Below are 9,007 nucleotides of genomic sequence, written 5' to 3' on the forward strand. Positions count from 1 at the left end.
TTTGTGACGCCCACCAGCCAATCAGGAGTGAGTATGCAAATTAACCAAACAAAGGTGTGGGTTAATTTGCATACACAGGTGCTGAGAGGCTGGGGGTGGGGCGGGATGCAGGCGTTCTGCCCTGCCCCAGCAGCTGTGGGCCTCAGGGCAGTGTGGGAAGGTGGAAAGACAGCTAGCTCCTGCCAGAGTGAAGGCCGTGCTGGCAGCCAGGGGACAGAAGGCCCCTTCTTGCACGAATCTTCATGCATTGGGCCTCTAGTGGACAATAAAGAGCTATTCTGTCCCCACAGGCAGAAATCAGACATGTGCTATTCATTTGAGGCATGTGCTCTACATGTAGCCCAGCAAGTGTGCCCTGACCGGGAATCAACCGTGACCTCCTAGTCCATAGGTTGACACTCAACCTCTGAGCACACGGGTGGAGCAGTTTTGTGAATTTTAGATTTTCCCAAGAAAAAATGATGAAAATGGACAATTCTATTTTTTCAGAGCACAAAATTCTTGAGTTATATGACACCTCTCTTTGCATAGGATGAAGTTAGAAGGAATCAGAGATTTTTTTTTTAGTCCAACCTCTCCATCTAACAGGTGAAGAACTGAATTCAAATAAGTTGAGACATGTGTTAGAGGTATTTTCATGTCTGTGTGCATAAATTTTTTTTAAGCTGTGCAGCATTCTATAAGGATATACCTTAATTTATTTTTTAAATATATTCTTATTGATTTCAGAGAGGAAGAGGGAGAGATAGAAACATCAATGATGAGAGAGAATCATGGATGGGCTGCCTCCTGGGGACCAAGCCCACAACCCGGGCCTGTGCCCTGACCGGGAATCGAACCATGACCTCCGGGTTCATAGGTTGACACTCAACCATTGAGCCACACAGGCCAGGCTCCCTTCATTTATGTAGTCTTGATTCTTTGAGGAATATGTTGGTTATTTCCGTTTTTTCACTGTTGTCAACAATGCTTCGTTGAATGACCTTATGTTCGTGCTTTAGTTCAGTGTGTTTTCACAGGAAACATAACCAGACATAAAGTAGAAATTTTTACTAGAAATAGTCGTCCTGTGAAATTGTGCCCATGACCATCACCGGGGATTGTCAAACTCCTCATTCGATCCCAGTTTTTAAGGTAATTTTGGTTTCTTACGTCGATCTACCTGAAACGCACGCTTCTGTGGGATGTGAGCTGGTTCCTAAGCCCTCAGCCCGCCCGGGACCAGGGAAGGCGGTTGGGCTCAGGGGGAGTGAGGGTGCGACGTTGTGGGGGTGCATCCCCTTCACCTACACATGTGAGGGGGACCAGACTGGCTTTCAGGCTCTGGGCGGGCGGTGCGTGTTCCGTGTAGAATCCATTGCCGTCCCTGGTCCGGCCGCGGGCGGTGCGTGTTCCGTGTATGATTTGTTTGCCGTCTCTGGTCTGGCCGAGGGCAGTGGGTGTTCCGTGTAGGATCTGTTGCCGTCTCTGGTCCGGCCGTGTGCGGTGCGTGTTCTGTGTAGAATCCGTTGCCGTCTCTGGTCCGGTTGCGATCGGTCCGTGTTCCTGTAGGGCAGGAGATTTTTGTCTTGGTTCCCGCATGCTGTGGCCACGGTGTATGTCCGTGGTCTCGCCCACGGGGAGACTCCGGGGGTGGCGTGGCCGCCATGGAAAGTAGGATGTGGCTCTCGGAGACGAGCCCTCCCTTTTCCTTAGGGCTGGTGAGTCATGGTGCCCTACTTTCCGTGCCGGGGCCACGTCTGCGTTATGAGGGCATCTCGGGTTCGGAGGTGGCCGCGAGGGGCCAGCAGACGCCGGGCGCCCTCACCCTCGGACACCCCTCACCTGGGCGACAGGAGCTCCCGCTGGGCCCAGGCCGGTGGTGGCTGCGGGCCGTCCCGCCCGGGGGAGCGGGACTCGGCGCCCGGGGGAGGGAGGGGGCGACGTGGCGGGGCTGGGACCATCGCACCCGCTGAGCTTCAGCACAGGACACCGGAGCCACACCGGCAGGCGGGGAGGGAGACGCGGCAGAGGGGCCGGTCCCGAGGAGGAAGGATGGCCCCTGGCTCCAGGCGGGGGGTCGGGCTGTCTTCCCGCCCCACGGCCCCTCCTGCCCCGTGTCCCCGTGTCCCCATCTCTCCCTCTTAGGGGAGCAGCGTCCTGGGTTAGGGCCCGGCCCCGCTGTCATCACCCTAAGACCCCGCCCGGAGGCCGCCCAGAGGCCCAGGCCTCGGGGAGGAGCACGTGGGGACAGGCCCAGCCCCGCAGGAGGTGCTGGCCCCCGGCTCTTCCCTCCGGCTCCCGCTCAGCGGCCCTGCCAGCACCCATTCCAGGACCATAAATACGAGAATTTTCCGGGGGGCCTGCCAGCTGGGGAGGATGGGGGGCGGGGGGGGGGACACGCTGAGGGCGGGCTGCCGTGACCTTCGGTCCTTTCGTGGCTCCGTAACCAGGCGGCGGTGGGCGGGCCACGGAGCATCTGAGGCCAACGAGCTGGTGGCTCTTGTCGCTCCCAGGTTTGGGGGGGTGGTTCGTGCTGCAGCCAGAGGTGCCCCGTGGCCAGAGGCTGCTCCCGCCAGGTCCTCAGCGGCAGCTGCCGGCGCTCCAGCCCTGACAGCAGCTCCAGGAGGAGGCCCGGGCGAGCAGCCGGGGCCCAGCTGCTCTGACACGCTGGCAGAGCTGGGGGTGGAGAGGAGAGGGGAGGGGAGAGGGGAGAAGGGAGGGGGTGGGAGAAGGGGAGGGGAGGAGGGGAGGAAGCTGGGAGGTCTATGGAAACTACAAGGTCACCAGTTCCTCGAGGGCCAGTAGGAGGCGGCGGCGCTGGGCCTGGTGGTAACACAGAGAGGGCTGAGCAGCACTTGTGTGGAGTGCTGAGAGAACCCGGGGTTTGCTCACCCAAAAATAAACCCGCCCCCTCTCCCTGCTCCCCTCCCACCTCCCCCCCCCAAATAAACCCAGTGGAGAGCGCGTGAGCAGGAGCCTGGCTAAGGCCCCCCCAGCCCCCCTTCCTGTCCCTGTGCCTTTCCCATTCTGACTGGGCGCTGGCGGCACAATGGCAGCTGCTGGACTTCCAATCCTCCCTCCTGAGTCACCTGACCCCCCCCCCCCAGCTCACATCCGGGAAGGGACCTCCCAGGCCCCCGTCCGCCAGCGGGGGGGGGGGGGGGGGGGCGGGGATGCTGCTTCACGACCTCGAAAGGCCTGGACCTCACACGTGTGTCCACACCTTCTGCTTCCGTCACGTCCGCCAGGAGACTGAATGCCCCAGGGATGCTGCGTTTTGTTGTCCCCCCCCCCATGCCCCCGTGACTCTCAGACCCCCCTGTACGTGGGCTCTGGGGGCTCCGATGGCGACGCCCGCCGGAGCACGCCCGGCTCAGAGGGCGGCCAGAGTCGGCAAGGCCTCGCTGCCGGAGACGAGGGCACCTGGGAACCGTGAGCAGCGGCTCGGGAGGAGCCTAAGGTCAGGGCGTTCACACTGAGACTCAGGACAGTCCCGCTGCTCCGGGGAACGGGCTCGACGGCCGGACCGTCCCGGACAGGCCCGGCGAGAGCCGCCCGGACCGGCTCCGCGGGTGCACCTGACGCGGAGACGGGGCGTCCCCTCGAGGGCTGTGGGGGGAGGCGGACCGAGCGGGGGCCAGGTGAGGGCCTCTGCGGGCTCTGTGACCGGGGAGGCAGAGGAGTGTGAGCGAGGGGCCGTCCCCGGGGACCTGCAGCCGATGGTGAGAGGAGCAGGCGCCTGGGACACAATGATCGGCAAAGCGAACCGGACGCGGACACGGAACCGGCCTGAGCCTCAGACAGCACGTCTGTTCATTCGTGGGCGCAGGGCCTGTGTCTCCGCCCCCGGCCCCGAGCCCGGCACGGCCGCTGACAGGAGCCCGTCCGGGCTGGCGCGGTGGAGACAGACGGCGTTGGACTGAGGGTCCCGGGTTCGATTCCGGTCAAGGGCACGGGCCACAGTGGCAGGCTCCATGTGTCTCTCATCGACGTTGCTCCCTGTGTCTCTCCCCTCCCTTCCACTCTTCGGACGTCATGAAAACATGCCCTCAGGCGAGGACACAGGGGAAGACTCACAGGAAGGGCTTCCTGCCCAGAGCAGCTGTCCGGCTGCCTCCATCCTGAGGGCTCTGGGCTTGACCTTGACCTTGGCTGTGAACAGCGGTGCCCCTGCTTCCTCTCCGGGGCCTGGCTTACTTGTTCAGGCAGAGCCTGGGTCCCGGCCAAGTCCCTGTCCTCGGCCCGGCGCCCTGTCCCCAGGCCTGTCCTTCCTGCCCGGAGCCCAGCCTGACAGCCCCTTCGCCTGAGGTTTCCGCTCCAGCTCAGAAGGCGTGTCCGGGTCCCGGGCCTACGCCCCAGCCCAGGCCTAAGGAGCCTCGGACCCACTCCCGTGGGCTCTCCACCCGTCGGTCCTCGGTGACCCTTAGCCTGACCACCAGGGCACCGAGGTCAAATTCTAAGCACCCAGGAGGTCTGAGGGCATGTCTGTGAGAAATGGAAGGCGGGAATCACAGGGAACACTGAGCAACTTCCTCTGAACTGCCTCTGACTCCCAGCCTGGGGTCGGGGGCACGACCCTCCGGCTCCCGGAGCCCAGCTCCGCCCAGCACCTGCTCGTCCCGCCGCCGGCTGCTGTCCCCGGCAGGGCCCGGAGGGCTACCGGGCAGCCACCTGCAGGGCCGGCGTGCGGGCATGGGCACACCTGTACCTGTGGCGTGTTGCAGCCAAAATGCTTAACCTGAACCTAATCAGACACCCAAAATCTAGACACTCTACAAAGCCGTGTCCTTGTCAAACGTGGATGTTTAAACAGCAAAGGAGCTGTTCTGGGTGAAAGAAAGTGACAGCGACATGCAGTGCGTGGTCCTGGGCGGAAAGGCGGCCATAGGGCACCAGTGGGACAGTTCCGGCTCTGTGTGTGCACGTGTGTGCACGTGAGTGCATGTGTGTACACGTGTGTGTGCATGCGAGTGTGTACAGGAAGAAGGAAAAACTTGCCTAATCAGCATGGCTCGGTGCTTGAGCATCGACCTAGGAACCAGGAGGTCACAGTTTGATTCCCATCAGGGCACAGGCCGTGCAGGAGGCAGCCGATCTGTGGTTCTCTCTCATCGTTGATGTTCTCTCTCTCTGTCTCTGTGTGTCTCTCTCTCTCTCTCTCCGTTCCTCTCCAAAATCAATAAAATATATTGGGGGGGGGGGAGGCAGAGAACAGCCCCCAAAGCTGGTCTGGGCCTCCGCAATGTGGCGTGTCACATGGAATGGTCGGGGTGCTGATGCTACAGGGACCAGCCTCCACGCCCTCCGGCTGGTCTCCGCCTGGCTCTCCACAGCTTCTCGGCCCCTGAGGAGTCGCCGGTCTCCCCTCCCTGACACCGTCCCACCCCAGCACCCCCCCTCAGCCTCGCAGGTTCTGGACGGACCCCTCTCCTCCCAGGGTCCGAGTCTTCTCCCCGGGGCGGACACATGGGTGCGGAGGTCAGTCAGGGGCCCTCCCGCCCAAGACTCCGCTCAGTCCCCGCCTCGAGCCCCAAGCACTCCCGGGCGACCTCGCCGGCCTGTGTGTGTGATGAGGGGTCAGCCAGGTGGGGCTCCCGAGACGCGGCCGCCTTGGCAGACCTGGCTCCAGCAGCCAGGGCTACCCACCCGCTCTCCCTCGGCCCCACCCCACCCCTGCGAGGAGATGGCGGTCACCTGAGGACCTCCTGCATGCTCAGAGCGGTGGGTTCCTCTGCAGACCCCGACCCGTCCCTCCCGCTCTCCCCACTCAGTCCAGGGAATCACAGAAATGGCACTGCATAGCTGAAACTGGTGTGGCTCAGTGGATAGAGCCTTGGTCTGCAGACCGAAGGGTCCCAGGTTCAATTCCGGTCAAGGGCATGTACATTGGTTGCGGGCACATCCCCAGTAGGGGGTGTGCAGGAGGCAACTGGTCAATGTTTCTCACTCATCGACGTTTCTAGCTCTCTATCCCTCTCCCTTCCTCTCTGTGGAAAATCAATAAAATATATTTTTTAAAAGACAGAAAGAAAGAAAGAAATGGCGCTCAGGGACTCCACAGGAGGCAGTGGCTCTGGCTGAGAAGTAAAATGAGGCCGAGTAGCCGAGGGCTCGGGGCCCGGCCCGCGGGCACGCAGCAGCGACCAGGTCGGCGTACGCGGTGGGTGCGCCGCCCGCCGGCGTGCGTGCAGGTACGCACCCAGCACGGGAAGTGAAAAGGTCACGTCCCCGGCGAGTTAAAACAAGAGTGATGGCTTCCTGACGCCTCGGCCCACGTGGAGTTAATGATTTAGCAGCCTGACCGCAGCGGCTCCATTTCTCGTCGGCTCCTCCCCGGGGGTGTAGCTTTCCTCCGGCCTCAGACCACACAGACCGTGTCCAAGGCAAACAAGACATTGGGAAATACCGGCCAGTGCGTGACACCGTCCTCGTGTGCGGAGACCCTGAGCCCCACGGAGAAGACGGCACTCCCGGGGGGCGGGCCGGGGGCATCGGCACGGTCACTCTGCCGCCCACCGTCCAGCCCCGTCCGCGGGGCCTGCCGGCGGCCTGGGCCCTGCCGGGGCCTCTGGGCCCGGGCGCGGGGCCTGCCTCACTGCGGGCCGGCTGCAGCGGGAGAGCTGGGCCTGCTCAGCCACACCCCCGCCGTGGGGCCCCGGGGACGGCGGTGGGGAGATATAAGGTGCCCCCCCAATGTAACCCACGGGGGTGAATCATCACCCTAAGTGTGTCTGGTTTGGGGGCACGCCTATATATTTAAAACTAGGCATAAGCTAAAGCGATTTCTGAATGACGTTCACACACACTCACGCACGCACACACACACATACACACGCACACCTTATCCACTGCCCCCAGGGCGGTGACTAAGCACTGGCCAGGCAGGCATTCCAGACAGGACAGGACCTTGGGAGCAGAGGGACAGCCCCAGGCAAGCGTCCTGTGACATTGGGGGGGACAGCGGGGGAGGGGGGGGGGGAGAGGAGTGAAGGAGTGACTTGGTGGCCAGCGTCAGCAGGAGGGCTTTCCGAGGGGCTGGGGGGGATGGTGAGGGGGCGGAGGTGAGCGGCTACGTGTGAGAGGAAGGTGACGCTGCAGCACGGGGTGTGTGAGCGTGGCAGTGACGGACGGACGCTCTCAGGGTGAGGGTTCGAGGCTCAGGGTGAGGGTCGAGGCTCAGGGTGAGGGTTCGAGGCTCAGGGTCGGGGAGTGAGGCCTCGCTGGCTAAGGCAGTGGCAGGAGGAAACATGTGGACGATGACCAACCACAGCGGCCCCTGGAACCCGGCGTGGCCCGCCCCCGGTCCTGGTGGCAGAGGAAGCTTCGTCCGGGAGCGTTTGCCTTAATTCCTGATTACCCGTTCACATGTTGTCTCTGACCCTAACGTCTGCTGCTGGCCCCTGGCTGGTATGGCTCAGTGGATAAGTGTCGACCTGGGGACCGGAGGGGCCCAGGTTCGATTCCGGTCAGCTGATCAATGTTTCTCTCTCATCGATGTTTCTAGCTCTCTCTCCCTCTTCCTTCCTCTCTGTAAAGCATCAATAAAATGTATTTTTTTATAATGTTTTTTTAAAGGCCCTGCTGGGCGAACAGGTGGTCTCCCGGGCTCGGGTGTGACCGTTGGTTAGGAGGAGAGGGACCGTCTGTGTGTGAATCGGGGCCAAACCGAAGGGGCCTGAGGGGCTCAGGCTCGGGAAGAGGGGTGAATTCCCGCTGTCCGCCGCTGCTCAGGCGGCGTGATGAGGCGCTGGTCCGAGCCGGCTTCCCCCGAGCTGGCGGGCTCCCTGGAAACTGCCCTCCGGGCTGAGATTCCGGACGGAGCCGCTCACAGCCTCGGAGCGGCGGCTCCGCGAGGGCGCCCTTTGCCCGGGTTGGCAGCCCCTCCCGGAGCTGGTGGGAGCGGGAGGAAGAGGCCAGCCTCCGGCCATCGCCTCCGCTCTCTCCTCCCGGGCCTGGCTGGAGCCACCATTGTGCGGTGCCGGGAAACCCATTCTGGGCGAGCGTGCTGGCTCCCCTGGCCGGCGGGGTCTTAAATTAGAACGAGGGCAATAATAGAACAGTTTCCGAAGGGGAGGGAGGCCCGCCCGCGTGGCTCAGGGGTCAGCGTCGACCTAGGAACCAGGAGGTCAGGGTTCCGTTCCCAGTCAGGGCACAGGCCCGGGTTGCAGGCTCGACCCCCAGTGTGGGGTGTGCGGGAGGCAGCCGATCAGTGATTCCCTCTCCTCCTGGATGCTTCTCTCTCTCTCTCCCTCCCTCTCCCTTCCGCTCTGAGATCAATAGATTTTTTTTTTTTTTTAAGAAGAGGGTGACTTTTGTTTGAGCCCCGTGTCTTCATCACAGCCCAGCAGGGACGGCTCCCGTGTAAGGATCTTCCTTCTCACTTCCCCTCCCAGACGTTTGCGGGTTTGCAGAACACCCACTCTGTGCGGAGCCCAGCGAGACGGCCCTGGTTCGGGGTTCACACCACGTCGCTAATTCGATGAGCCCCCTGGGAGCGCTGGGCCCGTTTCCCCTCGGTGACAGCCGCTCCTGTCTGAGCCCCCGGCTGTCCCTCAGCCGCAGGACTGAGCGGCGTCCTGTGGCGGGACCCGTCGTACATTTTCCGTTTATTACGCACGAGCGGGGCCTGGGCCCGGAGCCCCGGAGAAGGGCTGTCTCCACCCTCTCGGCCTCCGCGGTGGAGAGACGCTCAGAGCCCCCCGAGGAGCAGGTGCAGCCGCGGGAGCGGACGGAGGAGCCAGGAGCCGGGAGCGAGGGCTCGGGTGCCTGATCCTGGCGGGGAGAGGCCGCGGGCGCCTGGACAGCTCTCCTCCATCACTGTGGAGCCAGGCCGACGCCCGCTGCGATCTGTCTCCGAACCAGGGCAGCCGTGGGGGTGAGGCAGCCGGTCAGGTCTACGGATTCGCTCGCCGCAGTCCCACGGCAGGAAGACGGAATCTGATGGTTCCCCGCCGCTTGTGTAAGCACGGGCGGGAGCGGAGATAAGGCCCCGCAGGAAACGGCGAGATTTGTGGGCTCCCTCGGC

This window comes from Pipistrellus hanaki (genome assembly GCF_964339955.1).
Source record: "Pipistrellus hanaki genome assembly, chromosome: 4".
Lineage (NCBI taxonomy): Eukaryota > Metazoa > Chordata > Mammalia > Chiroptera > Vespertilionidae > Pipistrellus > Pipistrellus hanaki.